Here is a 12,905-nt window from a genome sequence, read left to right as displayed (position 1 = left end):
CTCCTCCATGTCTCCTGGTGTACTGGCATGTCTCCTGGTAGTGCTCCAGCCTCTGGACACTACGCTGACAGACACAGCAAACCTTGCCACAGCTCGCATTGATGTGCCATCCTGGATGAGCTGCACTACCTGAGCCACTTGTTTGGGTTGTAGAGTCCGTCTCATGCTACCACGAGCACCACCAACATTCAAAAGTGATCAAAACATCAGCCAGAAAGCATAGGTACTGAGAAGTGGTCTGTGGTCCCCACCTGCAGAACCACTCTTATTGAGTGTGTCTTGCTAATTGCCAATAATTTCCACCTGTTGTTTATTCCATTTGCACAACAGCACGTGAAATTGATTGTCAATCAGTGTTGCTTCCTAAGTGGACAGCTTGATTTCACAGAAGTTTGATTTACTTGGAGTTATAATTGTGTTGTTTAAGTGTTCCCTTTATTTTTTTGAGCAGTGTAGTTTAATGCATAACTGGTATATACTGATAAATCAGTGTGATGAGTCAGTTATTAATCTAAGTATTACTGCTTTGAGGGATGATTTAACTGAGCAGCAATTGTGCTGGACTTCTGCACCCAAGTTACATATAACATTATTAACTAAAAATCATACAGCTACCCACTTTACTGTCATGGGAAATGTTTGGTGAAAATATAGCATAATTTTAAGAGTGACAGCAGACTAATTTTTGTATTCATTTGAATATTTTTTTTTCATGAAACTTACCAACCAGTAAGACTAAAGAACAGTGTGAAATAAAAATTACTACAGAGGTTTTCTCAGATATTCCAATGTATATGTATTCAGAAAACATTTGGAATACAATACTTTAAGTATTGTAATGTGGGGGTTCTCACCTTGTCCACCTCGCCTGTTTGTCACTAGAAAGCAGGAAAGCCCGCAAGATAGCAAAACTGAACTGTTTTGTTTGAAAATGTCATTTTTTGGAAATTTTCATTACAGTGATATGTAGGGGCCTACTCTTGCTATATGTGATGTATATCAGTGAACATGAGGTATATCAACATTTATTTATTTTAGCTGGTGATATAAATTAGCTGGTAAAGGAGAGACATGCACAGTTACACACAAAGTGCATCTCTTGCTCAAATGTTAGGTGATTGCACTCATATATGGAATTGTTTAACTTGACATCTTCCTCCTGAAGTTTTTTCTTTTGCTTTTGTCTTGAAAGTCTTAAGAAAGCGAGAGCAAAAAGTAACAGCCTAGCCTGCTACTTAGCATTTAGCCTTGTCTATGTATTTGAAAGAAAAAAACCTTAAAGATTTTGGCTGTTAGTGAATCATTTCAGAAATGATAAGTTTCCCACAGTTATTTCCCACCCAAGTAGTCTGTTTCACTCAGAAATATGTCACGTTAAGAAAGAATGTTTTGATTTCCAATTCGCATAAACTTTAAGAGCATTTGTGCGGGTAGTTACATGTACCATCTTACTATGCTGTTATTAATCCAAATTTTTTACATTGCATATAAGCAGCCCTAGCTTAGGTTAATTATTTACCTTGCACCTCGTACCGTGGTCCATTACAGTGTTTGGCTTTTCTTTTTTTGGCTCCTCTGATTGTACAACCCCAATTCCAATGAAGTTGGGACGTTGTGTAAAACATAAATAAAAATAGAATACGATGATATTTAATGTTCAAACGGATAAACTTTATTGCTTTCTGCAAATATTCACTCATTTTGAATTTGATGCCTGCAACACGTTCCAAAGAAATTGGGACAAGGGCATGTTTACCACTGTGTTACATCACCTTTTCTTTTAACAACACTCAATAAGCATTTGCGAACTAAGGACACTAATTGTTGAAGCTTTATAGGTGGAATTCTTTCCCATTCTTGCTTGATGTACAACTTCAGTTGCTCAACAGTCCGGGGTCTCCGTTGTCGCTGTATGTACTTTTCAGCATTAATGGTGGCTTCACAATGTAAGGGGGAGCGAGGAGCCGGACGCACACGCTGAGATAAGCGAGATTTATTAGGGGCAAATCCAGGGTCGTGGTCAATACAGTCCAGGTTCATATAGCCGATGCGGACGGAACGGGAAACAGACATGACAAAAACCAGAGCGACCAGCAAACAGACATCAAACAAAGACCAGATACAATGATACAATGATACAAAGACTGGCAAACGCAAGGGGCAAACACAGGGCTTAAATACACGGAACAATGAGGGACAGGTGAAAACAATCAGGGGCGGAGTTACAAACCAAAACAAGAACACATGGACAGGACTGGGAGGGGCCAACCGTGACACACAGATATGCAAGTTACCCATGCCATGGGCACTAACACACCCCCACTCCATCAGAGATGTTGGCCTTTGAACTTTGCGCTGATAACAATTCGGACAGTCCTTTTCCTCGTTGGCCCGGAGGACATGACAAACAGTGGTACAGCAAGGACCAGAACATATTTCCTGTTCCATGGAAGACCACTTTAACAAGCCACTGGACAGTTTGGCTGTGGGGGCTACATGTCCAACCCAAAACAGTTAGGAGCCCAATATTTATTTAATTTAACTGTTTTTTTTTCTGTCTCTTTCAAAGATGTTGTCTTTAGTAGTTTTACTAAAATAAATAAGCAAGTGTTTTATTGGTACTTTTTTGTTAACTGTCTTGTTTTGAGAGCAATTCTGAATATGATGAATATAATATGTAAGCATGAATTCATGGTTGAAATTAGGTTGAATTCCAGTTGCTGAACAACATTGAGTTTAATATCAGTCTGAACAGCCTAAAAAAGAAGTGTTTTTTTTTTTTGTTTGTTTTTTGTTTTTCCGGTGTGTGTGGGTGTGTATATGTGTTTGTAATTAATTGGCAACGTTTTCAGGAAGCCATTAAGTGGCGACAGCAAGGTTGGGGCAGCCATAGCTCAGGTGGTAGAGCAGGTTGTTCACTAATCGAAGGGTTGGCAGTTCAATTCCAGACTCCTATTGATAACTGTTGTGCCCTTGAGCAAGACACCCAAATACTCTGACTGAAATTGGTGTAGAGCCAACATTGGGTACCGACGTCAGCCCAATTGTCTTTTTCAATCAAAATCGAGCGCCTGTACAACATCGGAGGTTGACGTCAAGCCTACGATGGGTTTCGGCATCAGCCTGATTTTCATTTTCAACCAAAATCCAATGTCTCTTCAACGTCAGGGGTTGACGTCAAGCCGACGTTGGATTTTGGCGTCAGCCTGATTTTCATTTTCAACCAAAATTTAACGTCTGTCCAATGTTAGGGGTTGACGTCAAGCCGACGTTGGGTTTTGGCGTCAGTCAGATTTTCATTTTCAACCAAAATCCAACGTCTGCCCAACGTTGGAGTCCAACGTCTTTCTGATGTCAAATTGACGTCCTGTGCCTGCAGGGTCTGAAACAGGGAGACAGAGTAAGAGTTCAACCTTTTGAGCCACAGTCTGGAAGCCTGCTACAGTAATCAGACCAGTTGATCACAGATCCTATTAAATCAAACTGGAAAATGGACGGATTTTACGGCGGAACCGACACCTTCGAAAAGAAAACGGGACATCACGAGTGACTGTTCCAAGACATACACAGAATGTCAACAAGGAGTTGTTACTAGGTTTGGACGTGCAATAGTCAGACCTTGTTATCTCAGAGACTACACAACTTGGGGACTGAACTAGAGGAAGAAAAAAAAGGGGGGTAATATAATAAGCCAGGTTGATCACAGACTGTTTTGTGTTTTGATTACATTTTGATTACAGTCCAGAATTATTTTCTATTCTCGGATGTTTTTAGTTTGTGTTTCTATCATAAATAAGTAATGAAACTTGTTATACAGAACACCTGAGGGTCACATGAAGTTCTCAAGTTTGAGAGGTAGTAATGTTATTTTTGAAATGTTCAGAAAGAATGTTACTAAACGATGTAAAGGAGCCTACTCAAAACAAAAAAAAAGGGATGTAACAATATGATTGTCAATGAACAGTGGTTCACGTTTCAGGAGGGACCTATTTGAGTGACGCACACAACTCTGCCCAACTCTGTTGAGTGCAGGTTTATAGAGCCGCAGCAGTAGTCACACACGAGAGTTTCAGGATGCTGTAGTATAATAAATATAATAGTAGGCTAAGACATTGCTTTAACCGTCCATTCTGTTTGTCAGTGTACAAGAGAAAGAGAACAGAATGAAACATAGTCCAGCAGAACATGCTTTTCACTTTAGACATTATAGCTGTAACACTATTTGCAACACACTGCTTATTCTGGAAACAAGGTACAACGAAACAAGCCACAAAAACATGATTGTCCAATAACACAACCTTACTGACAATAAACTGTAGTGGTAATTATTCAATTATTCTAGTTCTACAAGAATCCCATTACACTTTATATGAAGACATCATCGCAATCTCTGTCCAGATTCAACAATTCATAAACTAAGTTATTTTCAACTGTTATAACAGTCAACACTTCATTCTTTGTCAAATATTTAAATATTAGCATCAAAGCAATATTTCAAACACCATCAGTTTCACACATTAAACACCATGATATGGATTTGTTCACTACAAGCCATGTATATTTAAGGTTTTTTTTTTTTTAATTTTCCATAACAGAACCTGGTCACTTTTCTTTGAACTTTGACTCTTCCTACCTACAAAAATGTATTACCACTATTTATGCTTTAAGTACAGCATGAGTTGCTTGTTATACTATCACACAAGAAATCCTGCATATAGGCTCATCAGAAACATCTGCACAACAGTCAATAATTTCATTATGTTGCAGCATTGTTCTAAACATTTTTACTAGTGAAACACTACACATCTTTACTGGATAAGTGTTCTAAACATCAAGTTCAATGCTTCTGTGTCTGTGTGTGTCTAGCAGGAGCGACTGGGCAGCCTTTCTGTTTGGCCAAAGGGAGGGCAGGACCGGAGGGCAGGAACATGGGATGTTGACCAGCTCTTCATACGTCCTAAGAAGTTACTGTCTGCACATCTGCCTTTTACCATTTAATAGCAAATTTAGAAGATTCCACACAAATCTTTCCATCTCCATGTAGAAGGACCTGTGCATATATGCATCTATATAGAGGAATAACCTTGTCTACTGCACGTCATCACTACTCTATACCGATAAAACTTACTTTACTATAACAATCTATAACCTCCAGCAAGTCAGTATCATTTCAGGAAAACTGTGCCCTTGACACAGCTTTCAACTCTTTATTCTGCTGAAAAGAACACCGCAAACAGCTAAAACACACAGCATTAAGAAAGCACTTCTGGTGATATTTGATCGCATCATGCAAGGGACAAATCTGGTCAGCGTATTCAGCAGCATCCTGCTGCATTTTCAAAACAAGCATATTTTCCATCTCATATATTATAATTGTATTATTACAAATATTAAACCACATTCAATAAAAGACATTCACTTTCAGTAATTATTTCTAATATTTTCTAATTTCCCACTGATTTGACAGGTATACGCTGATGAACTGATTCCTTTTACAACTTAAATGACCTGTTGTACAGTTGAAAAATATTTCCTTAATCACAATGAAACTTCAATGCAACACTGGTACACATTAAGCCACTATAGATATACTGCCAGTGCTGGAGACCTTAGTCATGTTTTCCACTGCATGCAAAACATTGCTCCTTTTTCAGTACTCCCTGAATGTGAACTTGACATTGACAGTTTTATGGCTGTATCTGGGTACGGCAGACTTGTTGCAACCTTTCATTATGATACACATTTTTAATTGAACACATACCTGTAGTTCTTACTGTTGAATCTGTCCACTTCCAGGAACACGCATGCAGACAGAGACACACACACAAAGTTTAACTGCAAGTATCTCCAAAACCAGATGGGTCACAAACATAGCCAACAGTTATATAATTAGCCATTCCATTTTAGGGAAAATACAAAAGTCTACTGACAAAACATGGTACCTACTTTTTCCTACAACACTCATTACTATGTGCCAATTTACCAACTTCTATCCTTAATGCGTTAAACTATGCAGTGCAAGTTTACTCAATCCTAGCTGTCACTCTTGGTTCTTAACAGATATTTTGACACCTTTTGTATACAAGTGAGCCATTTGCTGCTTCATGATTAAAGTTGAAAAAGACTCAAATTAGTAAAAGCAATACTTACCAAAAGGTTTCCATCAGTTGCCACCAAATCCAGCAGCCACATAACGCACATAGAAAGAAGCCATTATTAAGCACAAACATGTACAATAAGCTAGCTGTATATGCAGACAACACAACTTCACAGTTCCTTCTTTAGCTGTCATTACAGTTTAACTCCATTGAAACCTTTCAATACAAGACTCTGCCTGATTCTCAAGTGTCATTTAAAGTAAAACCACTATGGAAACCAAACTCAAGTCCTGTCTCATACAAGTCACTACACCATTGTACTGCAAAACTCAAGAGATAATGGACAAGCATTTGGCCTCTTCATTGGATTTGAATATGTAGTATGGCCACTCAGTTTGTTTAACATGCCTTAAAAGAACTGATTGACAAAGGTTTCTTGAATTAAGACTGAACTGCTGTGAAGCTAATTACACTGCAACTGGTCAACTGTATTCCATTCATTAAGCAAATTCAACGGCAGCAAGTATTAGTACATTATACACAAGTGGTATTCTGGAAAACTGGTGTGTCACACCATTTACAACTAAAGTGGTCAGCATTTTAATTCCACTTTCGTTAATCTATGGTTTGGGATAGCAAATATGGCTGCTCATGTCAAATTATAAAACTACACGTCTTCAGTTTTATATGGAATGTTGAAGTTAGGGAAAACAAAAAAAAAATATAAAAATAAAATGAACAAAACTGAAAGGACCATTTTGCATCAACATTGGGTTATGAATGAATTAAAACACTCATGTAAAACATTACATTGCACATCAGGCAGCAGGTAACACATTTAACCATTTCATGCAAGGACTGTCCAGAATGATTAAAGTACCACCACCATTATCATGAAGAGCTGAGAAGTTTCTCTAGTTCAGAGCATTTCTGGTCAGTGTACATGACCTGCTACTGAAACTACAACTACATACAATTTTTAAAGACCAGCAAGGTCTTCCTTTAACTCCCTTTAAAATCTTCTCTTCAGTGACATTAACTTCAGTTAGGTACAGCAGTCTGTCCACAATCTTGTCCCATGTGCAGATTATAATTAAACACATACACAATTACCCCAAATTCACAAAAACATCCAATATTCTAACTTCAGGACAAACCCTGTTCTAACCACTGTTTTATCTCTTCTACTGTTTGTCAAACTTTTGAAAATATTTTTATCCACTGTAACAAGCATATCCTATTCATTAGTATTAACCAGTTTAAGCCATTATTTATTCATTGTATATATTTATTTTGTCATGGACAAAAGAACAAATCTCTGTACCAAGTCCCATAACGCAGCCATATTCATTTAGATTAGTGTCTGCCAAATAACACACCGCAGTGATGGATGCTAAAGCATCCCGATAAACATGGCATGGTTTCTATAAATCACCGTAAGGCTCAGGGCGAACACGCCTCTGACTAACATGTCCAAAGCCTCGCCTGTTATGGGAGCACACTGCTAAACCGCCAAGCTCGCTGCGCTGTTCCTCTGGATCGACCTGCGATGGTCGCTGTGAGTTCGGCACATCAGGAGCCGAGAGAAGCGGATAAAACGCCGCTCTTCATGCAGGCACCCGGTCTATAGCTCAAGCATTAGCCCGAGAGAACATCCTGAGAACTACAACTACTAACACAGGCCCCCTAAACCAATGTCCTACAGTCCCCTGCAGACCCTCTAAACTCACACGTGCTGTCTTGTGCTCCAAACGCTAGCCATGCTAATAAACAAACAATTACTGAACACAGGGAGGAGGAAAAGGAGAATGATCTCCTACCACAACGGAGGATCGCAGCAAAAGAGAGAGAACTTCCGCTCCCGCTGTTCTTAGAGCCAATTCCACAGGACACGCCTTACTGCGGCTGCACTAATTACAATAAAAATCTTTTAAATACATCACTTTACATTAACGAGTTATAATCAACAAAATACTTCTAAATTACACTAAAACAAAACGTAAAAATTATTTATACAAAGCATTAAAGACATGAATGTATTTTGAGAAGTGACTGCCTATTTCAAAGGCAACAGAAGTTGTTAATTTGTTCTGAGTTCATTTGTAGTTCTAACATATCTAGGGTGTTTTTTTCTCTCCCACATCATTATTCCTTTACAGCTTCAAAAACATAGTGTTGGCGACTGTCCAAAACTTCAAAAGTCGCCGAGCAGCTGAATAGGGGAAACTATTGCCCGACGCGCTAGCTGTTCAAAAATAAGTCCAAGCTTCCGTTAATGTTGCTTTATTCTGTATCAAAATCAAGTATTCAAGCATTAAAAACTTCAGCGTCCACAGACACTTACGATCCACAAACAGCATAAAAGTCCAAAGGCAAGCGGTTCATAGGCAGCGTTGACATCAGTAACGTACAGCGTTTAACGGTCAGCAAAAAGTAGGCTTCCCCCATCACCCACTCACTCTCACCTAGCAAGTGAGCAGGTGATATCATTACCGCCACCAACACCACGTGACTTAGATCATGCACGTCATTACCCAGGTGCACACAAACCTAAACCCAAGCCTACGCCTGTCTACAACACATAGATTATGCAATCTATGCCAATAGCAACTTTCCTTACTGAAGAGTTGGCAATACTGAATCTTTACTTGAGGCTTGAAGCACTTACAGCGAACTTGGCAAGTCCAGCTAAAAGACCAAGAGAACCATTTCCTGTTTTATTCACCGCGTCTCTCCGGGTTAAATTTTCTTCTAACTTTCTTCTAAGTTTTTCAGTGCTGTGCTGCAGACCGGACAGGAAGAATTCCATGATGCGGTGGTCTTCAGCATGGGCAAGAGGCACTCCTTCCTATAGGCGGCGAGAAACGTTCTGCATCAACAAAGTAAAGAGAGCCTTAAGTAAGCACTTCTCTTGAATACATTCATATTCTCTATTAATATGTTACAGTTTACACTCTTCCTAATGCAGTATTGTGTTTTTTTTTTTTTTCAGGTTTCAGGGGGACCTCAGAATTTGATGTCATCATTTCTCATAGAAGCGATGTCTCAGTTACTACTTTGCCGTTCGCCGCCCAGAGCCCCCCGTCACGGCAGAAAAAAACCCTGCAAGAAGTCCTGACGATGCCGGGTAAGGCAGGGTAAATACTTAAAGTCTATGAGCTTCACATTACACTAATGCTTTTTAATACTGCTCTGCACTGATCTTTTGGTCCTTGCTTGTGTCTCTGCTTGCAGGTCGGCCTGGTGGAGGCTAAGGTGGTCTCCCTGAATCCGTCTACAGGGACAGTGACCATCCGCGGGGCAGAGCGCGAGGTCAGGACCTGCGTAATCTCTGATGGGACTGCTCAGGTGACGCTCCAGCTGTGGGAAAAACAGTTGGACACTTTACAGCCGCGATCATCCTACGCCATCATGGACCTTTCTACAAGAACATTTGATGGCAAAATTCAATTAACCACCTCCGCCAGCACCAGCTGCAGCCCCATCAGAGACTTACACGTTCCTTACAGCGCTGGAGATTCAGATTCAGATTCAGATCCCTTTATTGATCCCAGGGGGAAATTGCAGTTGTTACAGTTGCAGCCATTTATGTAAAAATAAACACTTTACTAATAATTTAAAACAATATATAGAATTTACAGTATGTATAATTTAAAACAATATATAGAATTTACAGTATGTATAATTTAAAACAATATATAGAATTTACAGTATGTATGTGCACCAGATTTAAGTACTCTACACACACAATTGTTGTTATTGCACATATGAACAGTTTTTTGAATCACACACTGAGGGAGGAGTTATGGAGTTTGATGGCCACTGGTAAGAATGACTTCCTGTGGCGCTCTGTGGTGCATTTTGGTATGATGAGTCTTGAGCTGAATGAGCTCTTGTGTCTCATCACCGTATCGTAGAGTGGGTGGGAGCCATTGTCCATAATGGCCCGCAGCTTAGACAGCGTCCTCCTCTCCGACACTGCCGTCAGCGAGTCCAGCTCCACACCCACAACATCACCGGCCTTGCGGATCAATTTGTTGAGTCTGTTGGCATCTGCCACCCTCAGCCTGCTTCCCCAGCATGCAACAGCATAGAGGATAGCACTCGCCACCACAGACTCATAGAAGATCTTGAGCATAGTCCGGCAGATGTTGAAGGACCTCAGGCGCCTCAGAAAATAGAGACGGCTTTGGCCCTTCCTGTAGAGGGCATCAGTGTTCTTAGCCCAGTCCAGTTTATTGTCAATATACACACCCAGATATTTGTAATCCTCCACAGTGTCCACACTGACCCCGCTGATGGACACAGGGGTCACCGGTGCCTTGTCCCTCCTCAGGTCCACCACTAGTTCCTTTGTCTTTGTCACATTGAGCTGCAGGTGGTTCCGCTCGCACCATGCGACAAAGTCCTTCACCGTTGCCCTGTACTCATCCTCTTCACCCTTGCTGATACATCCAACTATTGCAGAGTCATCAGAAAACTTCTGAAGGTGGCAAGTCTCTGTGCAGTAGCTGAAGTCCGTGGTGTAGAGGGTGAAGAGGAAGGGAGAGAGGACAGTACCTTGTGGAACTCCAGTGTTGCTGACCACTCTGTCCGACACACAGTGCTGCAGGCGTACATACTGTGGTCTGCCGGTCAGATAGTCAACAATCCAGGACACAAGGGGGGCATCTACCTGCATCACTGTGAGCTTATCGCCCAGAAGAGCGGGCCAGATGGTGTTAAATGCGCTGGAGAAGTCAAAAAACATGACCCTCACAGAGCTGGCTGGCTTATCCAGGTGAGCATAAACTCTGTTGAGCAGGTAGATGATGGCGTCTTCAACTCCCAGGCGGCGCTGATCTAGAAAAGGCTGGACTATGGGTCGGAGCTGATCCAAGACGAGCCTCTCCATGGTCTTCATGACATGAGACGTCAGTGCCACTGGCCTGTAGTCCTCTAGAGGCTCTGCACATCCACACCTAAACCAGGTCACTGGCCCCGTCCACGCCCTCGAGATCTGGGAAGCAAGCGGCAGGACACGTTCAGCAGCAGCAACAACTTCCACTGCTGCCAGCAGAAGGCAGCAGCTTACAAAAGTCTGCTCTGCGGCACCCTCAAAATGTACGAAGGTGATGAAGAGCACATGCCTGGATGTAAAGAGAGTGTCAGACAGGATCATGTGCCTGAAGTTGGAGGTTGATGGTGTAATTTCGAATGTGGTCAGTTCATATGCACCACAGGTTGTCAGTTAGAGAAGAAAGAGGAATTTTGGAGTAAGATGGATGAAGTGGTAGATGGTGTTCTTAGAGAGGAGAGATTGGTGATTGGTGCAGACTTCAATGGACATGTTGGTGAAGGGAACAGAGGGGATGAATAGGTGCTGGGTATGTATGGTGTGAAAGACAGAAATGAGGGAGGTCAGATGGTTGTAGATTTTGCAAAGAGAATGGAAATGGCTGTGGTGAACACGTATTTTCAGAAGAGGGAAGAACACAGGGTGACATACTAGAGTGGAGGGAGGTGCACACAGGTGGATTATTGGATTATATCCTTAGCAGGAGATGCCACCTAAAGGATATTGGAGATTGTAAAGTGGTACCAGGGGAAAGTGTAGCAAGGCAGCATAGGGTGGTTGTCTGTAGAATGAGATTAGAAACAAAGAAGAGGAAGAGAGTGAAGACAGAGCTAAAGATTAACTATGAAGTTAACTATTTAGTTCTCTATGTCATGAAATGTGTTTTTAATTTCAGTTTTCTGACATTTCAAGTGTTTCTAATGTCAGAAATGTCTGTTTATAATCATCTCTATGTTTTCACATAAAAAGAGGAAAGAAGACAAGGAAAGTTGGTGGTGGAATGAGGAAGTCCAGGAGAGTATTCAGAAGAAGAAGGCAGCTAAGAAAAAGTGGGATAACCAGAGAGATGAAGGAAGTAAGGCAGGAGTACTGTGAGGCTAGTCGCATAGCGAAAAGAATGGTGGCAAAGGCAAAGGCTCAGGCCTATGATGAGCTGTATGAGAGGCTGGGCAGTAAAGAAGGAGTAAAGGACTTGTATCGTTTGGCTAAACAGAGAGATAGATCTGGAAAGGATGTACAGCAGGTTAGGCTGATAAAGGATAGAGAGGGAAATGTACTAGTGAATGAACAGAGAGTGTTGAGTAGATGGAAGGAGTACTTTGAAGAACTATTGAATGAGGAAAATGAGAGAGAGAGGACAACGGGGAGAGAGATAGTGGATCAGGAAGTGCAGATAATTAGTAAGGTGGAAGTGAGGGCAGCTTTAAAAAGGATGAAAAATGCAAAGGCAGTTGGTCCAGATGACATACCTGTGGAGGTATGGAGATGTTTAGGAGAGAAGGCAGTGGACTTTTTAACCAGGTTGTTTAACAAAATCCTGGAGAGTGAGAGGATGCCTGATGAGTGGAGAAACAGTGTACTGGTCCCCATTTTTAAGAACAAGGGTGATGTGCAGAGCTGCAGTAACTACAGAGGTATAAAGTTGATGAGCCACACCATGAAGGCATGGGAAAGAGTTGTTGAAGCAAGGCTAAGGCGAGAGGTTCAGATCAGTGAGCAGCAGTATGGTTTCATGCCCAGAAAGAGTACCACAGATGCAATTTTTGCGTTGAGAGTGTTGGTAGAGAAGTACAGAGAAAGTCATAAGGAGCTACATTGTATCTTTGTGGATCTAGAGAAGGCATATGATAGGGTGCCGAGAGAGGAACTGTGGTACTGTATGAGGAAGTCAGGTGTAGCTGAAAAGTATGTTAGGGTGGTGCAGGACATGTATGAGGATTGTGAGACAGTGGTGAGGTGTGCAGTTGGAG

This window comes from Pygocentrus nattereri, chromosome 1 (genome assembly GCF_015220715.1).
Source record: "Pygocentrus nattereri isolate fPygNat1 chromosome 1, fPygNat1.pri, whole genome shotgun sequence".
Classification (NCBI taxonomy): domain Eukaryota; kingdom Metazoa; phylum Chordata; class Actinopteri; order Characiformes; family Serrasalmidae; genus Pygocentrus; species Pygocentrus nattereri.
This window is presented reverse-complemented; position numbering follows the sequence as displayed.